At 44.3% G+C, this 26,900-nt stretch overlaps 1 protein-coding gene and 1 long non-coding RNA gene across 2 annotated transcripts in view; both read right to left on the bottom strand.

Annotated features, from left to right (window-relative positions):
* Window positions 1–26,900, bottom strand: part of LOC144509466 (inositol 1,4,5-triphosphate receptor associated 2-like) — a 137,134-nt gene that overhangs the window by 83,135 nt on the left and 27,099 nt on the right. The gene's annotated exons all lie outside the window — the stretch shown is intronic.
* LOC144509128 (uncharacterized) lies at window positions 1,966–25,195 on the bottom strand. Its single transcript, XR_013500399.1, has 2 exons — window positions 25,134–25,195; window positions 1,966–2,419 (listed from the first exon to the last, which is right to left on the bottom strand). It is a non-coding gene; the product is annotated as an uncharacterized LOC144509128 (long non-coding RNA).

Raw genomic sequence — 26,900 nt, 5'->3', positions numbered from 1 at the left:
GCCCAAAGGTCTTCCTCCAGCCCAACTGGTCTTCCTCACGTGTCAACTTATCCAAGTACAAACATATTTCATGTTTTGCTATGGCCCCCATTTTTGTATCAAATAAAATTTAATAACCATCATTTGTTTACTTTTGAAACCTTTGCCAGCTATAAAAGCCTTTTACTTCCCTTTGAAATTTCACAGCTGAAAAACAAATCCTTCTGTATCTCCTAATGCAAATTCTTAAACCTAGTCTATTTACTTATAAATCACTTGACCAGGAAAGTCTCATTCCAAGTGCATGTATCTAACACCTTTATTCATTTTCCTTTAACTCTTCCATTATTAATTTCTCAACTTAATTAAATAATTTACACGCTCACACAGCCGCCTTTACAGAATAACATAATATTCACCAAAATATTTAAGAAACATCCATTCTCACACTTCCTTTCCTACAAAAAAACTAATAATTTCAAAAAGATGGCTTCATTTGCTCAACCCATTTTGTATTACTTGCAACATTATCTATAAAAAAACAAATTATTACACTATAGTATGCATGCATCAACCATGAAAAGTCTGTTGTAAAAGTAGAGTCCGTTCTCCATTTACTTACATTCAAGTTCTTCTGAATTTTAAACTTTTGACAACACATCTGTAATTAAATTTTCTCATCCAGCCTCGTGTATAACTTATAAATTGAACAATTGTAAGCTGCAATAATAATCTTCACTGAAACAGTCTGCCATTTTTGTCCCCAGAAATTTCAAAGGGTTGTGGTCAATATACATAACTGCCTGAATAATTGTAACAAACGCTTCAAGGCTAACACCAAGTCTGTTTCTCTATAGTTGAATATTTCTTCTGGTATACTTTCAACTTTCATGAAAAGTATTCTGCTGGGTTTTCAATTTCCAGTTCAGCATCTTGTAGCAACAGAGCACCAACATCCATATCACTGGCCACAATAGCTAACTTAAACTGAATTGTATAATCAGCTGCTGCTGGAACAGATGTAGTAGTTAGTACAGTTTTCAAGCTGTCAGATGCATTCTGACACTCTGGGTGGAATTTTACCGGAATCGGGGCGGGCGTGTCGGTAAAATTCCGGCCTCTGTATCCATTGGAATTTTCTGTTCTTTCACAATCCAGTCTGTGAAGACCTCGGTGGTGAATAACGTAATGATGAGGCCTAGCTGGTATAAAGTTTAAAGTACTAGATTTTGTACTCTATGCCTCTAATTATTCAGCCAAGGATCCCATTTTTTTCTCCTTAAACAGCCTCTCGATTATCTCTCAATCAACATCACAAAAATATTATCCATATTACCTGGTAATTTTGACATTGATGTTTGTGGGAGCTTACTACACACAAATTGGCTACTGGGTGTCCTATATGACAGCAATGACAACTCTTCAGAAGTACATCATTGATTGTGAAACACTTTGAACTGGCCTGTCGTAATAGAAACTGCTATATAAATGCAAGTTTGTTTCATTTTTTTCCATCACCTTGTGATAGATTTGTGTATTCATACTTCCAAGTTTCTATGTTATGCGTCCCCTTTAAAATTGTATCATTTCATTTACATTGTCTCTGCTCATTCTTCATTTCAAAATGCCTCACTGCATACCTGTGTCACGATAAACCCAATTACATTGAACTTTAGAGTGACCATTCATAACTGACTAAAACGGTAAAGTTTGAAGCCACAGGGAAAATTATCTGGCCAAACTAACATAGAATGTACGATTTGCCTAAAGGAAATTCAGATTAACTTCAGTTTTTAAAAAAAATCTATTTCTTAATGCCCATCTCAACCAAGATTTTACCAATCCCTGAAACATTTCCATCTATCGAAGTTATTCCATCCTCTGAGTTAGGTACATTGTGAGATTTATTTGGTATACTTGAGAGATTCCTATACCTGTACTAAACTATCAAAATATCTAATGAAAAATATCACATCCAATACATGCTGCAGTGTGATATATTTTATTCAGCATAATATTACAGATATCTATCCCTTGGAGTGTGCTCAGTAACATTTCCATCATTAAGATAACTTTTTGACAAATCAAATGTTATTGTTTCGAGGTCCGTTGGCACCAATGCTGTTTATGTTGATCCTTAACATCTGCATCACACTTTGACATTCCCATCCTTCTCATATCTGGGAGTTTGCTTCTCTGAAACCATTTGCTTAAAAAGTGTTCACATGCCACATCTTTTTCCAGAGTATATTTTATTTTTAACAAATGTTACTGATTATAAAATAACATGGATGGATCTTTCTTCTTGGGTATCTTGAATATAAATGAAAAGTAAAAAGAAATCACTCGCTCTAGTCCAATCTTAATCCTTAGGCTGTTCTTCTAAGGCTGCTGTCACTTATCTTGCTGCTCACTGCTGCCAGTGAAGAGGTTCAATCACCTGTGGACAAGACAATCTATTAATATACTGAGTTCTGATGAAAGGCCATCGACCTGAAATGTTAACTTGATTTCTCTCTCCATGGCTACTGACAGATCAGCTGAGTCTTTCCTGCATTTTATGTTTTTATTAACATATGGTCTCATCCTAATCTATATCAAGTACTATTAGAGCTCGTTATAACCGTTTCCTGTTCTGAGTTGAGCACAGGCTTTAATTAGCCACAACTTAATTTTCCCTTTTCAAAATATCCCAGAGATTGAACCAGTTAATATTGCTCTCGTAGTTTATTCAGGTAGCACGAGTAGAATCTTGTGCTTAACGAGTCAGGATTTCACTCGTGAAATTGACATTTTGGGAAGATTTCAAGAAGAAATTTTGTTTCTGCTAAATCTGTATTTAACACATGGGCAAATTTTGTATGATCAGGCACTGCACATTGTTAGTATACTGCAGAAAATGTGCACATTCCATGTGTTTGTGTAAGCATTCGTGTTTTCCCTTTGTGTTTAATCCTACCAGCAGCATCTAAAATTTCCAGTAATGACATGACGAGCTGGATTTCACTTCTGAATTCATCCATTCTATCCTTTTATACTCCGAGTCCTTAACTCCATATTAATGTAGCGTATATTTTGGATTGTATTGATACAATGAATTTGTTTTCATATTCATACATTTCCATAAATTATTTTGGCATATTAGGGAGTGATTATAATAATGATATGGTTTACACATTAAATTGTGACACTTGGCCCTAGATTCTGCGAAGCATTTATAATGAAAATAATAAATGTCAGATTGTGAGAACAAATTCTTTTTCCTATACTGCCTTGCAGGCAAATATAGTTTAAAACCGAATCCCATCAATCCAAATTCCAAACAAGACAAAAGACTGAAGAATTATTAGGTGATCTAACCAACCCCTGTTTCAAATGAATCCACCCCCTCATGGCTGAATTGACAGATTTGGAAATTTTGAAGAAAATAACATTTCTGCCGAAACAAATATGGGATGGATAACTTGACCTGAAAGAATTTCAGGCAAAGCTCAGGTTCTTTTCCAGTTTCTTAATTCCTACCTAGCGGAAACACATTGAAGACTTTACCAAAAAGCAAATGATTCATGTTAGCGCAAGATTATAATTATTTCAAACAGTATAAAAAAGAACAAAGAAAAGTATAGCACAGGAACAGGCCCTTCAGCCCTCCAAGCCCGTGCTAATCATGATGTCCTAGCTAAACTAAAAAAAACCTGCTGCCCTTACTCCGACCGTATCCCTCTATTCCCTTCCTATTCATGTAACCATCCAGATGTCTCTTAAATGTTGCTAATGTCTATAACCCTGTGTTTAATCTGTCTCACATACAGAGAGACTCTTAAAATGTGCAAAGTATGTAATGCAAAACAAAAATTCTGACACCTAATTTATCCAATATAACATACAAATATCCATGCCTTCAGTGTGATCTGTCTAAAAGCAAAAATAAGAGAAAAGCCAAAACATGCAAACAGCAGCACACCTTCAGGCACATCTTCTATATTCCTTTTGGCCTTGGAAAATTAACTCTTCTTTCATTCATTCTCTCCTATCTTCCATCCTTTCACAGACCCTCCTTTAGTCCTTATCCAACCCAACCCACCTAACCCAGTTTTTCCCCAGTTCTGATGAAAGGTCACAACTGGAAATATGAAGTCCATTTCTCTGTCCACAGGTGGCTGCCAGAACTGCTGAGTATTTCCATCATTTGTGTTTTTATTTCAGAAAATTATGTCCTTCATACAATGGCCAACTACAACAGGCATCTACAAAACTGTCCATTACAATTGCTCATATTATCTCTTTTCTCAAACTACTTTTAGCAAGAGAAATTAGCCACCAGTATACAGAGATGAATTTTCAGAATTTTGAATGGATTTGAAATTTTCTACCTCTTTTCTTCATCTGTATCAATTTACCAACAGCTCCCTCATAGCAATGCTCAAGGTGGATTAGAGGTTATAATATGGCTAAGGGTGTAATGTCAAGTAGTGTTACTGAGACATCAACTTTTCAGGATTGGGACAACTTTGCAAAGGGAACCTTAGGGTCTAGCAGTAATATGAGAGAGGCTTCAATATTCTGAAAACATTGGAGAAGAGGAAAGGAACACAAGCTTTGGGATCATTAGGAGTGGGACCCTTGGATCCTAAGGGACTGGGGAGGAAGATCTCAGGATTTGAGAATACAGTCGGATGGTTGAAGGTGTCTCAGGTCCAGACAGTGCTCAGAAGAGAGAGATCAGGGTCGCAGAGTATCCAAGAGGTCGTTCTCAGGGCGGAAGACTACTCGAGGAGGGAGATGTCAGTTCCAAGAGCGCTCGGAGCAGTTCTGGGATCAGAAAACATGGAGAATATTGACTGTGAGCACTGTGAGGATGCTCCAGAATCTGAGAATGGAATGAGTTTTAGGGCTGTGCAGCGTTAGGGTCAAGAAGTCCATCAGATTTGGGGAGAGTTTTTGGGAACTTTGTGGATGGAGTAAAGAGTCTGGCCGTATTGGGAAATTTTGAGATCTAGCAGTATTGATGAGCAAGGTCCAACTGCTTAGGTGCAAGGGGAACGTAACCCAAACTGCCATGATCCCCTTCTGAAATATCAACGCTCTGCCCATCAATAAAGTTGCCCCCATGACGAATTAACAACCACTTTAGTGCTCTGAAGCACTCCCACTACTATTTTCCCCATCATCCCATCTTGCCTGCATCAAAACATTTCAGCCTAAATTTTCTGTATCTTAAAGTTAATGGATAAGTACAGGCTAGGTTGCAAAATTTCCAACTAAGACATGTGACACAAGAGCAGAAGTAGAATCTTCACTTGAATATTCGGTAGATTGCTAACTAATACTGTCTTTAATAAATATAAATTAGCTTAAAGAAACAAAGATTACCGCAAAATGCTTAAATGTTCATTGTTTATGCTATTTCAGCAAAACTCCTCAAATCTTGGTAACAATCTTTGTTTAGCTACCATGCTGCTGTTTTTGGTAAAAGCTGTCAGAACCAATTGGGCAAACGTTGTCAGGCGATATGATTGTAACCACCCAAATTAAATGTAATTGTTGAATTAGTTATCAAAGAAGGAAACATAAATATTGTAGTTATGGAAATGTCTTTTCATTATCCAGTACAATCACTGTCTGTTGTCTTTTATTGCAATGGTACACAATTTGTCTTTCAATTTGACCATCTGTTAGAGATTTAATATAACAAGGCAATTGCTCTCTACAATGCATCAGTGCCCAAGCAAAGAGTGACAGCTGAACTAGAACGAACAACTGACTAGTCAGGAACTGAACTTTCAGAAATTATGCCTGAATTGTCTGGTGGATTTTTTTTTAAAATGTGTCCACTAATGTAACAAATATATTATTGACCTGAAACATGTTTGGAATAATGTAGTCTGCAGTCTACAGAGCTGTACCATGGAGAATATTTGTTTGGACTAATCCAATGCAGTTTCTAGATACTCGTTACAATTAGCTCAGCAAAGACCTATGAACAAGTCAGCTGTTCATACTCCTGAATTTGGAACTGTATATGGGAGATCAAAAGTTGGTGAATGAGGAGAGATTACAATCTGCATTATTGTACCCTGACTGATATCCTGTAATCTATAATTACGGTCTGCATTATTGTATTATACCTTGACATATTCTCAAAACAAATGATAGAAATATAATGAGAAGTGATTTTAGACAGAACAAAAAGAATACAACTATATATAAAACCCAGCCAAGAGACTTGGCCAACCATTTACTGAGCACTTGGGAAATTTCAATTTCCAAAAGAGCCAGTCCACCCTTATTGCTATGAGCATTCTGGATGCTGGATGAAAGGAAACATCTCAAAGTATGAATAGAATTGAAAAGGATAGGCCAATTTACTTTGATTCTTTCCCCAAGCTATTATTCTTCCCATTGTTCAATGAGCTGCAGATAACAGTTTGACTATTCCTGTATTTGCTTCTGATGACGACAATAAAAAGGGAAATTGTATTTTCTGATGAAAAATTGTTTTGTATATTGAGAGGAAACATTTTTTAATGGATTTGAAAAAGTGGACGTCTTCCTTTCTATTAAAAGAATCCATTATCAGTTGTCTGTATAATAGAATATGATTGATGTGAGACGATCATACTGCTATTAAAGCATAATGATTATTCTGAGAATGTAATATATTTAGATCTTTAAGTGCCACTTTTTCCCTGGGAATCATAAAAATGAAAATATCATAGAATCCTACAGTGCAGAAGGAGGCTGTTTGGTCCATCAAGCCTGCACCGACAACAATCCCACCCAGGCCCTATCCCCATAACCCCACATATTTACCCTGTTAATCCCTCTGACACTAAGGGGAAATTTAGCATGGTCAATCAACCTAACCCGCACATCTTTGAAGTGTGGGAGGAAACCGGAGCACCTGGAGAAAACCCACACAGACACAGGGAGAACATGCAAACTCCGCATAAACAGTCACCCAAGGCATGAATTGAACCCAGGTCCCTGGCACTGTGAGACGGCAGTGTTAACCACTGTGCCACCGGGCTGCCCACAAAATAGGATACCTATAAGGCTTATAAGATAATTATTGAATTAAAATTGCAGGTATTAAAAGATGCAAAATGTCACAGGAGAAGAGAGAGGTAAGAGTGACTACTCTTGACATCAAGCCAGTCAGTATTCGACCAAGTGTGACATCAAAGAGCCTTAGCAAAATTGAAGTCCATGAGAATTAGGAGGAAAACATTCCACTGATTAAAATCATATCGAGCAAAAAATAGATGGTTGTGTTAGTTGGAGGTTATCTTCTCAGTCCCAGGACGTTGCTGCAGGAGTCCCTTAGGGCAGTGTCTTAAGCTGAAACTTCTTCAGCTACTTCACCAACAACCTGCCCTTCATCATAAGATCAGAAACAGGGATGTTTGCTGATGATTGCACAGTGTTCTGTACCATTCACGACTCCAAAGATGGTGAACTAATCTGTGCCCATATGCAGCAACACCTGGACAGCATTTGGAGTTGGCTTGATAAGGGGTCAGTGACAGTCACACCACACAATGACCAGGAGAGAATCTAATCATCTCTGCTTGACATTCAACGGCATGACCATCACTGAATCCGCACCATCAACATCCTGGGGAATTACCCCTGATCAGAAACTGAACTAGACTAGCCATATAATTACTGTTGAAGAGCAGGTCAGAGGCTAGGAATCCTGTGGTGAGTAACTCATCTCCTGACTCCCCAAAGCCTGTACATCATCTATAATGCTTAAGTTAATGTGTGTTGAAATCCTCTGCACTTGCCTAGTGAAATGCAGCTACAATAATATTCAAAAAGAGTGACATCATTCAGGACAGAATAACTCAATTAATTGTCACTCCATCCACCAGCATAAGCACTCTCTCTCTCCACCATTAAAGCATAGTGGCAGCAGTGTCTACCATCTACAAGGTGCACTGCACCAACTCACATATTCCTTTGACAGTGCCTTCCAAACCTGCAACTTCTACCGGATAAGGACAACAGCCACATGGGAACACCATTACCTGTAAGTCCCCCTCCACGTCACTCAGCATGCTGACTTGGAAATATATCGGCTCTTCCTTCACTGTCACTGGGTCAAAATCCTGGAACTCTGTCCCTAACAGCACTGTGGGTGTACCTACAGCTCACCACCACCTTCTCAAGAGCAACTGGGGACGGGCCACAAATGCTGTCCACATCACAATAAAGAACTTCTTAAAAAAGGAAAGTGCTGAATATCAGAAGCTCCTTGGTTAGGAATTGGAATCATTAGAATTGGTGGATATATATACTATATATTCATTGAAATTATTTACATGTGAATACTTTTTTTTAAACAAAGATCTTCAGTTAGAATAATCTGACTTTAGTTATTGTTTCTTTATGACAGCTGATAACTAAAACTTTAACAAAAATATCTTCACATCAAATAGATAAAAGTGCATTATAATTTCATTTTTAGTCTTTAAACTGTGTACATATTAACATTTGGAGTATTATTTTATAATGGTTCAATTTCACAGGGAAATATTAAATAGGACACAACAATAATTTTTTTCAAGACCATTTTATTCTATTCTATTAGCATGTTTTATTAATATTGGAAAAAGATAATTATGACCAATTTAAATCCAATGTTACCACCTCCAATCACACGAATAATTTTGTTCTTTTTCTTTAACTAAACATTCCTGCTTTTATTTGTTTATATTTCAGATTGACCTATCTGACTTCATTTTTCTCCTCAAATTTACCATTAAACAATCAAATAATGTTACCACAGTTTTAAGATTAAAACTACTATTCTATGATTAAGTGAATACATGACTAAGAGATGTACAACAGAGAATTCAAAAATGTTACCCTCCACAACTGTTACCCCTCACCTCCCCCCCAAGGTGACACAGTGGTTGGCACTGCTGCCTCACAGCTCCTGGGACCCAGGTTCGATTTTGGCCTTGGATGGCCTGTCTGTGTGGACTTTGTATGTTCTCCCCATGTCTGTGTGGGTTTCCTCCGGGTGCTCCAGTTTTCCCCCCACAGTCCAAAGATATGCCAGTTTGGGGGATTAGCCATGGTAAATGTGCAGGGTTACAGGGGTAGGGCGGAGGGAAGGGTCTGGGTGGGAAGCTCTTTTGGAAAGTCGGTGCAGACTTGATGGGTTGAATGGTCTCTTTCTGCACTGTGGAGAGTCTATAGTTCAAACAAAAAAACAAAAGCTTCTGCACAGCTTAACAATTCAGTCAATGGGAACTTTATAGAGCCCTGATGCAGTAGCCACACAGAAACCGAGAATCCTACAGTGCAGACCGAGGCCATTCGGCTCATCAGTCTGCACTGACTGACAGAGTATCTTATCCAGGCCCTATCCCCGTAACCCCACATATCCCCACTTACATATATTGGGACACTAAGGGGCAATTTAGCACGGTCAGTCAACCTAACCGGCATATCTTTGGACTATGAGAGGAAACCGGAGCGTCCGGAGGAAACCCAAGCAGACACGGGAGAACTTGCAAACTCCACACAGACAGTGACCCAAGGCTGGAATTGAACCCGGGTCCCTGGCGCTGAGAGGCAGCAGTGCTAACCACTGTGCCACCGTACCGCCCTCTGGGAGAAGAGGAACTGTAATTTTAAAAATTGGCAGCATCAAAAAAAATCCTCCGTTCTACAATCTCACTCCTTATATGAAGGGTTTGCTGGATCTCCAACACCATAATGTACTTGATATCCTTAAATAACTCTTCAGCCTGAATTAACTAAATTATCTCTATTTTTCAAAAAGCAGAAGACTGAGAATGCTAGAAATCTGAAATAAAAACAGAAAATGTTGCAAACACTCGGCAGGTCTGGCATCATCTATGAAAAGAGAAACAGAGTCCACGGCAGAATTCACCGACCGTTCACACCCCACCCTCAATGCCAGAGAGGACGGAGGATTTGGCGCTCAGCCAAATCTCTGTTCACTGCAGCAGGACAGGAAAATCCCGCAGGCATGAACAGCCGAAGAATCCCCCCCCCCCCCCCCCCCGCCCCCCATATTTCCAGATGTGACCTTTCATCAGAACTGGGAAAAGTTTAAGATGTAAATAAATGTAATTTCAGCAATGGGTGGGTGGGACAATGTCAAAAGGAAGGTCTGTAATAGAGTGAAAGGCAGGAGAACTGAAAATGAAAAGTCTCCCAGGACCAATGAGAATGGTGACGGGACGTGAAAGAAAAATGGTGTGGCTAGAGCAGGTGTTGCTGCTGACAGAAAGCAAACAGAGAAAAATCAAAATATACAAAAAAATGAAACAAGTTTTGGGGAATAGTTTAAATGTTGAGTGCACAAGGCTATGAATGCCTAATAAAGGTACTGTTTCTCAAGCTTACTTGAGAAACAGTACCTTGATCTTCTCTGAGCAATGCAGAAGGTCCTCTCCAGTCTTCCTGGGCGGCACAGTGGTTAGCACTGCTGCCTCACAGCACCAGGGACCCACGTTCAATTCTGGCCTCGGGTCACTGTCCGTGTGGAGTTTGCACATTCTCCCCGCATCTGCATGGGTTTCCACCAGGTGCTCCAGTTTCCTCCCACAGTCCAAAGATGTGCAGGTTAGGTGGATTAGCCAGGCTAAATTGACCCTAGTGTCGGGGGATTTAGCAGGGTAAATATGTGCGGTTACGGGAATAGGGAATATGAATTTTAATCTGTAATGTGACACAACTAAAGCAGAAACCAGGGAGATGTAGGCATATATTTGATTTCTTCATTAATTTTCTTTCCCATCACCATTTCCTTAGACTCTGGAAGACTAACCCCTCTGTCATTTAATCTCTACTGTCTTCCACCCTATCACAGGCGTTACTTTTGTCCTTGCCCTACCCACCCCTTGCTCACAACCTATTACATCTCAAGCTTTCCCAGTTCTGATGAAAGGTCATCGACCTAAACGTTGACCTAGATTTTTGGGATGATGGGGAGGCTCTCCATCATGGTGAAAATTTCAGAAATGGCCAAAGATTCTAAGTCCTGCCCTTTAACACTGTGCCCTTGATGTTACCAGCACGGCCGCCCCCAAATCAGGGTGGGCGAGGCTCGCAGAACGCCATTGCCCGTTGGCCTCGGGCACGATCTAATGAGCCTCAGATGACCATGCCGGTAAAATCAGGGCCTGTATGTTCCATCTTTGCGAGGGTGGGACAGGAATTGAGCTGGGGTTTGCACATATCCAATTCGCAGAGGCAGCTGGCCATTTAAATCGCCAGCTGCCTCCACTCAAGTGGGATTTTGATAGGCCAAGAATGTGAAACCCAGAGGGTGCAGATTACAACAGGAGGTCTGAACTTAGTGGATTCATTTGGACAGGTTACTGTAAGATACCCCTTTGAATAGGATCCTTGGCTCTCCCCTCTGATTGTTAAAAGTTAACATGATTATGCACACACAAACGCATTGGAAGGTTCACAGACTCCTAGGATGCATGTGTCTTTTGCAGCCTTGTGGAGTCTGTGGACCATGTAGATGCCCTAGACTGCATCCCCTTTTTAGTATTTTGAACAGTCTGTTACTTTATTTTTGTTTGCACTTCAGCCCCATGCTCCTGATCTTTGGCCACCCGGTGTGGAGGCGAGCAGGGAGGGAGGAGGAGTTCCTCATGGGCCTATTACTGGGTCTAACCAAGCTGGCCATTGATAGGTCCAGGCAACGGGCTGTTAAGGAGGTCATCCCTCCTGACTGTTTGCCCTGTTTCATGGCTATGTTCACTGCTAAGTATCCTTGGAAAGAGAGCAATTGCTGTCTGTGGCACCATTGAGGTCTTCCTTGCCCAGTGGTCACTGCAAGGACAGGAGGTAATTGAAAAATTATTTGAAAAATTTCAAAAACTTTAACGGGAGAACCCTTTAAAGAAAGTCGTGCAATGGTCTGAGGAATAGGATGATCTCCTACGGGACTGCTTAGAGTCAGTGGACAGGTCAATATTCAAAAACCTGAATGAGTACATCACTACAGTAACTGACTTCATTAGTAAGTGTGTAGAAGAAGCAAATCCATGTGTTTCCCAACCAGAAACCATGGATGAACAGGGATGTCTACTGCTTGCTGAAGTTCAAGTCAGGCGACCCTGACCTATACATGAAAACCAGATATGATCTATGGAGAGCCATCAAAGATGCCAAAAGACAGAACCGAACCAAGCTAGAGTCCCTGCTAGCCACATGGACTCTCACTGACTATGGCAAGGTCTGCAAGACACAACAGGCTACAAGATGAAGGCATGTAAAATCGCCGGCATCAATGCACCCCTCCCCGATGAATTCAATACATTCTATGCCCATTTTGAGCAAGAGGTCAGTGAGAGCACGCTCTCCATCCCAGAAGCCTCGGACGAACCTGTATCCAAGATCACCATAGCAGACATCAGAGCAGCCTTCTCGAAAATCAACCTGCATAACGTGACTGGCCAGGATGGGGTACCCGGACGAGCACTCAGATTCTGCACGACCAGATGGCGGGGGTATTCACAGATATCTTCAACCTCTCTTTACAACATTCTGAGGTCCCTATCTGCTTCAAGAAGGTGACCATCATCCCGGTACCAAAGAAAAGCCAACCAGCGTGTCTTCATGACTATTGTCTGGCAGCTCTGACATCCACCATTATGAAGTGCTTCGAAAGGTTAGTCATGGCACAAATCAATTCCAGCCTCCCGGATTGCCTGGATCCAGTACAGTTTGCCTACCGCCACAACGGTGGGCGGCACGGTGGCACAATGGTTAGCACTGCTGCTTCACAGCTCCAGGGACCTGGGTTCGATTCCCGGCTTGGGTCACTGTCTGTGTGGAGTCTGCACGTTCTCCTCGTGTCTGCGTGGGTTTCCTCCGGGTGCTCCGGTTTCCTCCCACAGTCCAAAGATGTGCGGGTTAGGTTGATTGGCCATGCTAAAATTGCCCCTTAGTGTCCTGGGATGCGTAGGTTAGAGGGATTAGTGGGTAAATATGTAGGGATATGGGGGTAGGGCCTGGGTGGGATTGTGGTCGGTGCAGACTTGATGGGCCGAATGGCCTCTTTCTGTGCTGTAGGGTTTCTAAGATTTCTAAGACAACAGATCCACAGCAGACGCCATCTCCCTGGTCCTGCACTCAACCCTGGAACACCTAGATAACAAGGACACCTATGTCAGGCTCCTATTTCTCGACTGCAGCTCAGCCTTCAACACCCTTTTTCTACGAAACTCATCTCCAAACTCTGGGGCTCGGCTCCACCTTCTGCGACTGGATCCTGAACTTCCTAACTCACAGACCCCAATTAGTAAGGATAGGCAACAACACCTCCTCCACGATCATCCTCAACACAGGTGCCCCACAAGGCTGTGTTCTCAGCCCCCTAACATACTCCTTATACACCTATGACTGTGTGGCCAAATACCCCTCCAACTCGATTTTCAAGTTTGCTGATGGCACCACCGTAGTGGGTCGGGTCTCAAACAATGACAAGACAGAGCACAGGAATGAGATCGAGAATCTGGTGAACTGGTGCGACAACAATAATCTCTCCCTCAATGTCAGCAAAATGAAGGAGATTCTCATCGACTTCAGGAAGCGTAAAGGAGAACATGCCCCTGTCTATATCAGTGGGGGCAAAGTAGAAATGGGAGAGCTTCAAGTTTTTAGATGGCCGGATCATCATCAAAATGTCCTGGTCCTTCCATGCTGACACAGAAAAACCCACCAACGCTGCTACTTTCTCAGAAGACTAAGGAAATTCGGCATGCCTGCTACAACTCTCACCAACTTTTACAGATGCACCAGAGAAAGCATTCTTTCTGGTTGTATCATAGCTTGGTATGGATCCTGCTCTGTCCAAGACTGCAAGAAACTACAAGGGATCATGAACGAAGCCCAGTCCATCACTCAAACCAGCCTCCCATCCATTGACACTGTCTACGCTTCCCACTGCCTCAGAAAAGTAGCCAGCATAATTAAAGATCCCACATACCCCGGACATACTCTCTTCCACCTTCTTCCATCGGGAAAAAGATTCAAACGTCTGAGGACACGTACCAACTGACTTAAGAACAGCTTCTTCCCTGCTGCTGTCAGACTTTTGAATGGACCTAACTCGCACTAAATTGATCTTTCTCTCCACCCGGGCTATGACTGTAACACTACCTTCTGCACTCTCTCCTTTCCTTCTCTATGTACGGTATGCTTTGTATAGTGTGCAAAAAACAATACTTTTCACTATATACTAATACATGTGACAATAAATCAAATCAAATTGATCCCTTTAATCACATTTGATATCATAAGTTTCCTTTGAGATCAAGTTTACTTTGATGCTGTATCCCTTTAAGGAAGTGCACTTTTAACTTATTCCAGTCTGTTGATTTAGTTTATTTGATTAACAAAAGGAAGCAAACTGATTGGAACTGTCAAGCTGTCAAAGAACTGTCCAAATACTAAGGAACTTTCCAGCTGTCAAAAAACTATTGAAGTCTCCAGCAGTCAAATAATTATTAAAGAAGTCACCATCTATCAAGGAAGTGTCAAAGCTGTAAAAGCTGCAAGGAATTGTCCAAGATTTAAAAGCAGAAAACACTGGATAAGGTCAGCAGATCTGGCAGCATCAATGGAGAGAGAAACAGAGTTAATGTTTTGAGTAATTCTACAGAACTGACAGAGGCAAACGGTGGGGGACATGGGTTGATATGAGTTGGCACTAATTTGGGATTAGAGGTGAACGGCCATGAGGTTGGTTTGGCATCAGGAATATGCAGGGTCACGGGCTGGCATTGGTTGGTGTAGATAGAGCATAGGGCGCTTAAGGGTGAAGCTCTGGGGGAAGATTTTTGTTTCATCATTATTTATTTAAATACAGTGCCACAACACACAAGCAGGCCTTCCACCCAGCCTGCCTCCACACCCAGCAGCAGATCTTCTAACCAGCCTGCCTCCATATCCAGCAGCAGGCCTTTTACCCTGCCTGCCTCCACATCCAGCAGCTGCTGCACTTGTTCCAGGGTGCTCACCCCAATTCCATTTCAGCCTGTTCCTCCTGACCAAAGATCCAGACTGTGGATAGGCATTTTTAAAGGTGAGGTTCGCAGAGGTGAGAAATCTCCCATCTCTGCACACAAAACTGGGAAGGAAAATCTGGGCTGTTGACTCTGTTTCTCTCGCCTCAGATGCTGAGTGACCTGCTGAGTATGTCCAGCATTCTCAGCTTTTACCTCTATTTTTGCTGCTTTCCAGATTTGGACACTCCAAAGTTGGATCAACAGCCTCTCTGGCATGTATACTGTTTGTCTCTCATTGCCTGCTTCAGAGAGTTAATGCATTAATGAGCTACCCAATCACAATATTGTGTTAGCAAGTCCTAATTACAATGTAAAATTAAGCATGTAGTCTTTTTTTAAAACAAACAAAGGAAAAGAGAGATCGTGTGGGATCAGCCTCATGGATCGCAATGGTCTTTTCTAGTCCTCTGCACATCATTATATTTTTATTTTTGTGAGCAGCCCCTTTACTCTTTTTAACATCTGCCAATGTTTCAATGACCATTGGAAAAGTGGCTACCAAAACCACATCAATATTCCATTTTGGCTTTTCAAGTGAATTGTACAATTAAAATACAGTAATGCTTTAAAATGCCTTTGGGATACATCTTCGTATTTGTTAGGTTTGCTTATGATGTCTTGAGATTGACTGGCCACTCTCTGTGACTAATCACTCACTGTGTCAATGTTAATCTATCCAGATCACTCTAAATATTCTTCTTAGACAGTGCCTCTGAGTCGAGGATGACTCGCTTCCACACTAAAAATGAGTTCTCAGGTGACTGAGGTGCCCAATTTGTGACCAACAATCTCTAACAGGTGGGGCAGACAGTGGTTGGAGGAGCAGGTGGGGTGCCTGGGTTGCACTGTGTTCCTTTGGCCATCAAAGCTTGACTTCAGCATGCTCTCAGCAATGAAACCTGAGGTTTTCAGCTCCTTCTCAGATGCTTTTTCTCCACTTTGCGTGGAGTTGGGCCAGGGTTGAACAGATTCCCATTTGTTTTGTATTTTAGCTTCATTCTAGCGGGGAGCTTGCTGAGGGCAAGATGGAGCATTGCAACAAGGAAAATTGAGAAGTTTGTCGGTGTGATGACACAGTCCGAATGTGAATTGGGTCTGTGGAAGATCCATTGGTCAGGATCACGGCTTGCATGTCATCATGGAGCAGACAGAAGATGCTGACAAACCTTTGGGATCATCTGAAATGGAGTAGGGCACCCCATAATCCCTCACAGTTGGCCATGTCAAAGGCCTTTGTGAGATCAAAGGCGGCCATGTACAAGGGTCAGTATTGTTCCCTGAATTTTCTCATGTTGTTGCCGCACGGTGAAGATCGTGTCCGCTGTGCCACTTAGTGGGCAGAATCCACATTGTGACTCTGGGAGAAACTCTTCAGCCACAGGGAGAAGGCGATTAAGGAGGATTCTTGCGTTGACGTTCCCTGTGGCCAACAGCAGGGAACTTCCTCTGTTGTTGTTGTCACCTTCTTTGAAGATGGTCAAGATCCTGGCATCTCTAAGATCACCTGGCATAGAAACATAGAAACCCTACAGTGCAGAAGGAGGCCATTCGGCCCATCGAGTCTGCACCGACCACAATCCCACCCAGGCCCTCCCCCCACATATTTTACCCACTAATCCCTCTAACCTACGCATCCCAGGACTCTAAGGGACAATTTTTAACCTGGCCAATCAACCTAACCCGCACATCTTTGGACTGTGGGAGGAAACCGGAGCACCAGGAGGAAACCCACGCAGACACGAGGAGAATGTGCAAACTCCACACAGACAGTGACCCGAGCCGGGAATCGAACCCGGGATCCTGGAGCTGCAGTGCTAACCACTGTGCTACCGTGCCGCCCATGTTCTCCTCTTTCTAGATAAGGGAAATGAGATCATGTATTCGCACCAATAATGCTTCTCTGCCATGTTTTGGTGCTTCATCTGGCATTCCATCCTCTCTGGATGCCTTGTTCTTTAGCTGGCGGATAGCCTTTCCGACCTCATGCTTGGTTGAGCTTGTGCTGTGATTGTGGTGGGTAGCATGCTGTGGGATGTAATCAAGGACATTTGCACTGAAGACTGAGCCTCTATTAAGGAGGTCTTCAAAGTGCTCCTTCCAGTGGGCGCTGACTGCCTCTCTACAATCATCCACACACTAATCACCAAGCTACACATCACTAACATCAGCAATATACACCAGCTTTTGGAGCATCTTCTTGCACAGCGTTTATATACAATAGATGCTGCAAAGAGGCTTCTGGAGACTTCAAAATTCACCGGTCAGTTGAAATTCCACTCCCAAGAATGCCTAGTTAATTTAACTTTGCCCTCTGGTTTAACTTGATTTATGTCCAGTTTTATACTGTGTTGCCTTCTTCTGCCAACCTTGAAATAGTACTTCAGATTAACCTTACCCAAACCTAGTGTTCCAGATTAACTTTACCCAAACCTAGTGTTCCAGATTAACTTTACCCAAACCTAGCTTCCCAGATTAACCTTACCTAAACCTAGGTAACTTTACATCAGAACATAGGAATTAGGAGCAGAAGTAGGCAATTCAGCCCTTCGAGTCTGCTCCACCATTCAGTCAGATCATGGCTGGTCTCTCCCTGGTCTCAAATCCACCTCCCTACCTGTTCCCCATATCCCTCTTTCCTTTTTTTATTAGAAATATATCCATCTCCTTCTTGAAACCATTCACCGATTCAGACTCCACTGCGCAATGGGGCAGCGAGTTCCACAAATTCACCATCCTCTGCAGGAAGTAGTTCCTCCTCATCTCAGTTTCAAATCTATTGTCTCTCAACCTATTCAAGAACAAATAACAAAGAAAATTACAGCACAAGGATAGGCCCGTTGGCCCTCCAAGCCTGCACCAACCATGCTGCCCGTCTGAACAGAAAGTCCCTACCCTTCCAGGGACCATATCATCCCTCTATTCCCATCCCATTCATGTCTTTGTCAAGATGCTCCTTAAAAGTCACTATCGTATCTGCTTTCATTACCCCGCCCGGCAGCGAGTTCCAGTAACTTACCACCTCTCCCATATATATACCTGCGACCTCTTGTTCGAGATTGCCCCATAAGAGGAAACATTTAGGGCCCAATTTTACCAAAATTCCGCACCCAAAAGTTGGGCGTCGGGCCTAAAAGGCGGCCCAGACCCGACCCAAGGCCAATTGCGCCTTTACCAATGGCCGATACGGGCGCCGATCCGGTGCGCGCCCAGATCGGCCGGAGGGCCGATTTAAATGCGCCCAACTTTACCCAAGTTTCCCACTTTACCATCCTCCGCCCCAATCTGCGCCCGCGCAATTACCGACCTGCAAAATAAAAGTCGGGAGCAGGCTCCTCCACAGCGAGGGTGTGAGAGGAAGTAGGCGCGTTGCGATCGGAGGCTCCGTGGTACTTATGTGCGTTGGAAGTCGCGGCCATTCCGCTGTCCCGGGTGGGTGGCGTCTCAGGGACTGGGGGAGGGGGGGTGGTGCTGCTGCTCTGCACAACACTGAGCCCTGCAGTGCAGCTGGGTCCTAGCACCACAGCTCACTGAAGGCTGAAGATGTGCACAGAGTGCACATAGCCCTGCAGCAGCCTGCCAAAGCAACCAGGGACTGTGGCTGTGTACAGCCTGGGGCTGGGGGGGATTGAGGGTAATGGGGAGGGCTGTGGCTGTCAATGTGCTAGGGGCAAGCAGCACTGCATGACTCCAACATCTGCTCCCCCCCGCCCCCCTCCAATCCACCTCCCCTGCCTCTGCCCCTCACCTCCTCCCCCCCCTTTCAGAGTGGCGAGATGGCGTTTGGAATGCAACCAATCGATGTGGCTGTACTATTGGTTGCTGCTGGAGCCGAGGAGGAGGAACTGGAGGAAGAACTGCGGGCCCAGGAGGCCCGGGCCGTACACCTACAGGGCTGGAGGGAGACGACCATCAGAGGCAGGAGGTGGCCGACATTCTCCCAGGGCGGGGGCTTCGCAGAAGGAGGGAGCAGAGACCCCGGCACTTCCGTGCACCAGTCTCCTTCGAGGAAATGTCAGACACCGTATGCCGCCGACGTCTCAGACTCCGAAAGGAGACCGTGCGACACCTATGTAATCTGCTGCAGGACCTGGCGCCGAGGGGCAAGGGGAGGCACCCACTCTCAGTGGCTGTCGGATTGACGGCAGCCCTGAACCTTAACGCCACCAGCTCTTTCCAGAACCCGAGCGGAGATGTCTGTGGCATCTCCCAGTCTGCAGTCCAGACGTGTGTCAAGCAGGTCACCGAGGCCTTGTATGCCCGAGCTGGGCAGTTTATCAAATTCGACTTGGACCATGCCCATCAGGAAGCCCGGGCTGCGGGGTTCGTGGCAATTGTGGGGATGCCAAATATGCCGGGGCTGGTCGACTGCACCCATGTCGCCCTCGGGGCCCCGCTACAGGATCCACGATGTTTCGTCAATAGGAAGGGGTTCCACTCCCTGAATGTGCAAATCGTCTGTGACCACAACATGACCATCATGCACGTCTGCGCCAGACATCCAGGTAGTGTGCATGATAGCTACATTGTAAGGATGTCCGACATCCCTCAGGTATTTGAGGAGGAGCCCAGGCTGCGGGGGTGGCTACTGGGTGATAAGGGTTACCCGCTCCGCTCATGGCTGATGACGCCTGTGACGGAGGCGGAGACCCGCTATAATGAGGCCCATGTAGCCACCCGCACGACAATGGAGAGGTGCATTGGGCTCCTAAAGATGCGGTTCCGGTGCCTGGACTGATCCGGAGGGGCCCTCCAGTACAGCCCCCTGGTCACCTCGCGCATAGTGGTGGTGTGCTGTGCCCTGCACAATCTAGCTCAGCAGCGAGGTGACCTCCTGGAGGAGGAAGAGGAGGTGGAGAAAGAGGAGGTGGAGGAAGAGGAGGCTGAGGGCGCCATGGAATACCTGCCAGGCGGTGCAGGGCTGGCAGCGCAGCGGAGGCACGCGAGGATGGCGAGACAGGCTCTGATCACCATGCGGTTCAGTGGCTAGGGTCTGGTGATAGTGGAATCCATTCCCCCCCCCACCCCCAACACCGGAATGTCCCTTCCAGTTATCCCGCACATTGTCACACCCCCGGAGTGGTGGGCCTGGGTACCCCGTGCTCGCGATATATCTGCCAGGCAGGAGGGTGATGACGACTCGCTACGAACTATTTGGATGATGCCCTGGTGCAAACCAGTCTGACTCCTGCCTGAGATCGACATGCACGGTGGCACCTGGGCCCACGCCGGTCTAGTGGGTAAGGTATCCGAAACCCCCAGACAGGGCCCCGGGGCGGGTGGGTTGGGGGACGGGAGGTCATTGCCCGTGGGGTATGAGAGACCAATGGCTTCCTTTGCCTCCTTTGCTCAGTGACACCACATTGCGGGCCCACCCCAACTGATATCACCATGAGGCATCCATCGGGTGACCGTCAATGGGGCAGGGATACTATTCGAGACAACCTATTCGCAGGTGGTTGCGGAGGGAATACATTTAATTCCAGTAAAGGTAAGCTGGTGAAACACGGAAACCTGTGAAAAGAGAACACTGCGGTGCTTCCAGTCCTTTCCAACTAGTGCAGCCCTTCTCCCGTGCCATCCCAGTGCAACTACGACCTCCGAACCTTACGCTGCCTCACACTACGCCTCAGTGACTCCCCAGAATGTACGGTGGAGGGGGAGGGGGCCAGCTGCCGACCATGCCCCGTGGCCTGTGATGCACGTGGCGGCCGTCCTCTAGAGGCCACGGACACTGAGGGCCCTGACCGGCTTCCAGGTGTCTGGGGTGTCACCATGGAACCCTCTTCATCCTGCTGCCCCGGAGATGCCCCAGTGTCGAGAAGGGGGGAGTCGGAGGGTGTTGCCGTAGCCACGGTCTCCTGGCTGGAATGCCCCGGCGTGGGCTCACGCCCTTCCTCCTCCCTGGGTGCCCCTTTTGTCCCCTGGGTCACTCCATGGGTCACCAATGCCTCTGCAGTGAGCTCCAGAAGCCCTAGCGCCACCTGGCACTGCCAGTCCTGGGGGACCACCTGCATCCTACCCATGGTGGCAGGCCCCCCCGGCGGGGCACACCCCCGATCTACCTCGATCGCTGGTCTCCCTCCACCATCCTTCCGACCTGCAGTCCTTCGACAGCCTCCTGCACCTTCCTGGCCTTGCTCTGCCTTTCCCTGGTTGGGGGGCGGGGGGGATGGGTGGCAGAGCAGGTGAGTGACGTGTCAGCCCCTGGGGGGAGGGGGGGAATGGAGCAGGCAGTCTTCTGCCGATCCCTCCTCCCCACCGGAGGAGGGATCTCCCCCCCCCCCCCCCCCCTCCCTCAGGGGCTGACACGTCACCCACCCGCTCCTCCCCCCCCCCCCCCCCCGAGGGGCAGAGACGTCACATCATCCCCATCAGACACCCCCCCACCCACCCCCACCAGGAAAAGTCTAAGGCAGCACAGACAGCACTGGGGATGAAAGGAATCCCCTTTGTCCAAGGACATTATCCTCCAAAGGGGATTCCTTTCATCCCCACTGCTGCCTTTGACTTTCGCGCCCGTGCGCGTTGTGCTGTCAGCTCCAAACTGCGCAAGCGCAGTTCGACGCTCCGACAGATGCAAATGTGCTAGGCCCCGCCCACTAGACCCGCGCCAAAAAAAGGCGTACGGGGGCGCTGGAGCGCGGCTGCCGGGCGCGGGTCTGATTTACGGCCGCACCCGGCACTTAGTCCCGATTTGGTAAAATCGGCCCCTTAGTCTATATTTACTTTATCAATCCCTTTTAAAATTTTATATACCTTGATCAGATCCCCTCTCGTCCTTCTAAACTCCAAACTGTTTAATCTCTCCTCATACATCAACCCCTTCATCCCTGAAATCTGGTGAACCTCCTCTGAACTGCCTCCAATGCCGCCGCATCCTTCCTCAATAAGGAGACCAAAACTGGACACAATACTCCAGATGTGGTCTCACCAACACCCTATGCAATTGCAACAGCACTTCTCTACTTCATACTCCAGTCCTTTTGCAATAAATGCTAACATTCCATTTGCCTTTTTTATTATGTGTTGCACCTGCATACTGACTTTCTGTGATTCATGAACATAGACATCCCGATCCCTCTGCCTGGACGTATTTTGAATCTGCTTTCCATTTAGGTAATAATTTGCCTTTCTATTTTTTCTGCCAAAATGGATAACCTCACACTTAACCACATTAAACTCCATCTGCCAAATTTTGGCCCATTCTCCTAGCCGATTTATATCCATCTGTAGAATCTTTTAGTATCATCTGCAAATTTTACTATGTTACACTCTGTCCCTGCTTGCAGATCATTTATATAGATTGTAAACAGTTGAGGCCCATGAACTGACCCCTGCAGCACCCCGCTAGTTACATTTCACCAGCCAAAAAAGGACCCATTTATCCCAACCCTCTGTTTTCTGTCAGTCAGCCAATCCTCAATCCAATCTAGTACTCTACCCCCAATCTCACCTTCTGGATCAGTCTTTTATGCAGCACCTTGTCAAATGCCTTCTGGAAGTTTAAGTATACCACATCCACAGGCTCCCCACTGTCCACCCTGCTAGTTATGTCCTCAAAGAACTGAAACAAATTCCCTTCATAAAACCATGCTGACAATGGTGAATTGAGCTTTGTCTTTCCAAATGCTCATTCATCTTCTCCTTAATGACTGATTCCAGCAACTTCCCCACCACAGAACTCAAGCTAACTGGCCCCTATAGTTTCCTACTTTTTACCTCTATCCCTTTTTGAATAGGGGTGTCACATTAGCGTGTTTTCAATCCATCAGGACCATACCAGAATTCAAGGAATTTTGAAATATCACAACCAATGTATCCATTATCTCTTCTGCCATCTCTTTTAATGCCCAAGGGCACAATACCTATACCTAGTATTCCAGATTGGATGATCTAGGTACGGCTAGTGTTCCAAATTAACTTTACCTAGATTACCTAATGTTCCACGTTAACTTTACCTAGATTATCTAGTGTGCCAGATTAACCTCACCTAGATTACCAAGTGTTTCAGTTTAATTTTACGCAGATTACCTGGCGCTCCAGACTAACTTTACCTGGACTGGACTGTTTAATAGGCGGTATAGTTTCATAAGGTTTCCTATCCATCATCTCTTTCTAAGGCTAATGAGACCTCATATCTCATAACTCAATCCTTTAATTCCAGGGATTGAATTGGTGACTCATCTCTGTACCACCTCTAAAGTTTGAACGTTTATCTTACATTTTGGTGTCCAAACTGAACACAATATTCAAGGTGTATTCTAACTAGGCAATGTACAGTTTTGGCATTACATTTTCCAACTGTTCTAGTCATATATGCTAAGTGCTGACTCCCCTCCAATTCGATTTTCAAGTTTGCTGACGACACCACCGTAGTGGGTCGGATCTCAAACAATGACGAGACAGAGTACAGGAATGAGATAGAGAATCTGGTGAACTGATGCGGCAACAATAATCTTTCCCTCAATGTCAACAAAAAGAAGGAGATTGCCATCGACTTCAGGAAGCATAAAGGAGAACATGCCCCTGCCTACATCAACAGGGACGAAGTAGAAAGGGTCGAGAGCTTCAAGTTTTTAGGTGTCCAGATCACCAACAACCTGTTCTGGTCCCCCCCATACCAACACTATAGTTAAGAAAGCCCACCAACGCCTCTGCTTGCTCAGAAGACTAAGGAAATTTGGCATGTCAGCTACGACTCTCACCAACTTTTACAGATGCACCACAGAAAGCATTCTTTCTGGTTGTATCACAGCTTGGTATGGCTCCTGCTCTGCCCAAGACCACAAGGAACTACAAAAGGTCGTGAATGTAGCCCAATCCATCACGCAAACCAGCCTCCCATCCATTGACTGACTACACTTCCTGCTGCCTTAGCAAACAGCCAGCATAATTAAGGACCCCACGCACCCCAGACATTCTCTCTTCCACCTTCTTCCGTCAGGAAAAAGATGCAAAAATCTGAGATCATGTACCAACTGACTCAAGAACAGCATCTTCCCTGCTCCTGTCAGACTTTTGAATGGACCTACCTCGCATTAAGTTGATTTTTCTCTACACCCTAGCTATGACTGTAACACTACATTCTGCACTCTCTCGTTTCTTTCTCTATGAACAGTATGCTTTGTCTGTATAGCGCACAAGAAACAATACTTTTCACTGTAAATACATGTGAAATAATAAATCACATCATTCAGATCCCTTTCTGCTTCAGCTACTTCTGCGCCAACCATAAAGTTTGTCTCCTTCCACAATACATAGCATGTCTCCTTATACAATCATTATATCATGTAGAATATGTCTCCTTATACAATACATTGTGCATCTCCTTTCGCTTTGTGGGCTTAAATTCCTGATCCTATTGATTAAACCACTGTTTTGAATATAGTCCAGAACAACAGGAAATAAAATGTGTCACAGCTGTTCTAGGGGGTTGGTTAGCTCAGTTGACTACATGACTGGTGTGTGTTTCAGAATAACCCCAACAGTATGGGTCCTGTTCCATCTGAAGTAGACTTGGGGTCTGTCTCCTTGCTATATCCCTGAAAGTGAAAGGCAATGACAGGATGTGGGGTTCATCTGATTCTATGGCCCACCATAGTTCACTGCTTAAGCTCCTAAATGAAGAATTAGTTAAGGAGCTGTACTGAGGCAGAAATTACTGCGTTATGAAAAGATCAGTACAGGGAGAAAAAAAACACAAATACTGGAACAATGAGTTTTTACCAACATTTTAGTGGTATGAATGGAATCAGTGTTAATATAACAAAGTAAAATCAGTGCTTAGTTTATTTGTAGTCCACTCAGCCTTATCACATATTCTGCGATATGTGTAGTTACAATTTGACAGAATTCAATATTGATTGTTACTAACAAAGCTCCATTTATTCCGTGACATTATAAAACCATAGCTACTATTCATGTTTCTCAGTAACATTCCCAATGTCAATTCTTCTTGTCTGAAATTCTCTTTAGTTATAAATTTATTTCTTCCAATGTTAACTTGGAAAACTGGAAATTTGAGGCTTCGCTGCCTATGAAGCTTTAACATTGATTAAGCAATGTTTTTAAAATCCTTACATTTCTTTTGGCTATTGGCAACATTTGGTGTTAAAGTAAAGGCAAAACACTACGGATGTTGGAGATCAGCTGCTCGATCTGCTGAGACTTGTTCAGGCAAGTCTCAGCAGATCGAGCAGCAACTGTAGAGAATCATATTGGGCTTGAAACATCAACTCTTTCTCTCGCCACAGATGCTGCCAGACCTGCTGAGATTTCCAGCACATTCTGTTTTTAATTTGGCTTTAAAGGAACACACGGTTATCCTGTAAAGTCTTGCAGGCTCTTTTACTAAGTTACTATGTAAGTGTGGAATGACAATGTTGGTAAAATATTTGTATAATTGTGTCACTGATCACATATTCCACAATCTTGGTACATCCTTCCAGAAAGACTCCAAATCCTTCAGTATGGCGTCTAGTCAATTCCTGATTGATTCCAGAGTATTCAGCTCAGTTTTTCTATCTCAAAGTTCATTTCATTTGTTCATTGCTCTTTGCACAAAGGAGAATTTCCTGATATATATTCTTTATCTGGTTAAGATTACGCCCTTTGTCCTGCCCTTGCAATTTAATCTAAATGTTTACTGGGTTTACCTTTCCTATACCGTGACTTATCTTATACAAATGAAGATTTAATAATTTCCCACTTAAATTAATTGTCAGATTTTCATTTTCAGGACTGATATTGTGCAGCCCTGATTACACTTTTTTTTATTGTCTTGGCTTTTTATCATCATTTTTTCCTCTCCTCAACAAACCTACACTTTGTAGCACTTTTAACTTGACAAAGCATCGAAGTCACTTCACAGAAAGAAGCGGAAGTAAACAAAAAGCGATGAACAATTCTGTTGACATTGGTTCCTTCTAACACCTAATCCCAAAAAGAAAGGTTCATATTATAACCCTAGATAGAGGAGTGTTGGCAAGCTTTTCAAAAGTGAGGACCATTAATGCCCAGTGCAATCCCATTCTCACCTGATGTTCACATGTACATATTTCCTATTGGTTCAGTAAATAGTGAAATAGTACAAGAACCAGGTCTGGTTTTCTCCTTCTGAGCCAGGGAGGCTGAATCCACTGAACCACTCAAAAAAAACTTCCCCTGCCAGGAATCAACTAACTCAACACAGCCAAGATTTTTCTGGTCTTTATGTGACTGAGTATTAACATAATTAACAAAGTTAAACTTCTGCTTCACTGAAATATTGTCTAACGAAAGCTGACATAAGCCACTTAAGGAAATATTAGAAGGATCTGAGAATAAATGAAAATCCAGGGGAGACAGTGATGTAGTGGGATGTCATTGGACTAAAAATCCAGAGACCCAGCAATACTCTGAGGACAAGGGTTCAAATCCCGTCACAGCAGCTGGTGAAATTTGTAGTTAATGAATCTGGAATATATGGTCACCATGAAACGATCGTCGATTGTTATAAAAACATCTGGTTCACTTTAGGACAGGAAATCTGCCATCCTTTTCTGGTTTGGCCTACATGTGACTCTGGATCCAAGCAATATAACTGCCCTCTGAAATTGCACGCTGTCACTGTTTACTGAACCAATAGAAAATAATACATGTGAACATTAGGTAAGAATAGCGCTCAGTTCAAGGGCAACAAGCATTGGCCTTTCCAGCAATACCCACATCCCATGGAAAAATAAAGAAACAAAAACATTTTAAATCAAGACTTCCTGGACCAAGAGTCAATGATGACCAGAGCGATGGGTGAATGGGACATTGTTGCAAGCCCTTCTTGGGGTCAACTGCTGTGCCAGAAGAAGTGAA

Source organism: Mustelus asterias, chromosome 21 (genome assembly GCF_964213995.1).
Source record: "Mustelus asterias chromosome 21, sMusAst1.hap1.1, whole genome shotgun sequence".
Taxonomy (NCBI): Eukaryota; Metazoa; Chordata; class Chondrichthyes; order Carcharhiniformes; family Triakidae; genus Mustelus; species Mustelus asterias.
This window is presented reverse-complemented; position numbering and strand designations above follow the sequence as displayed.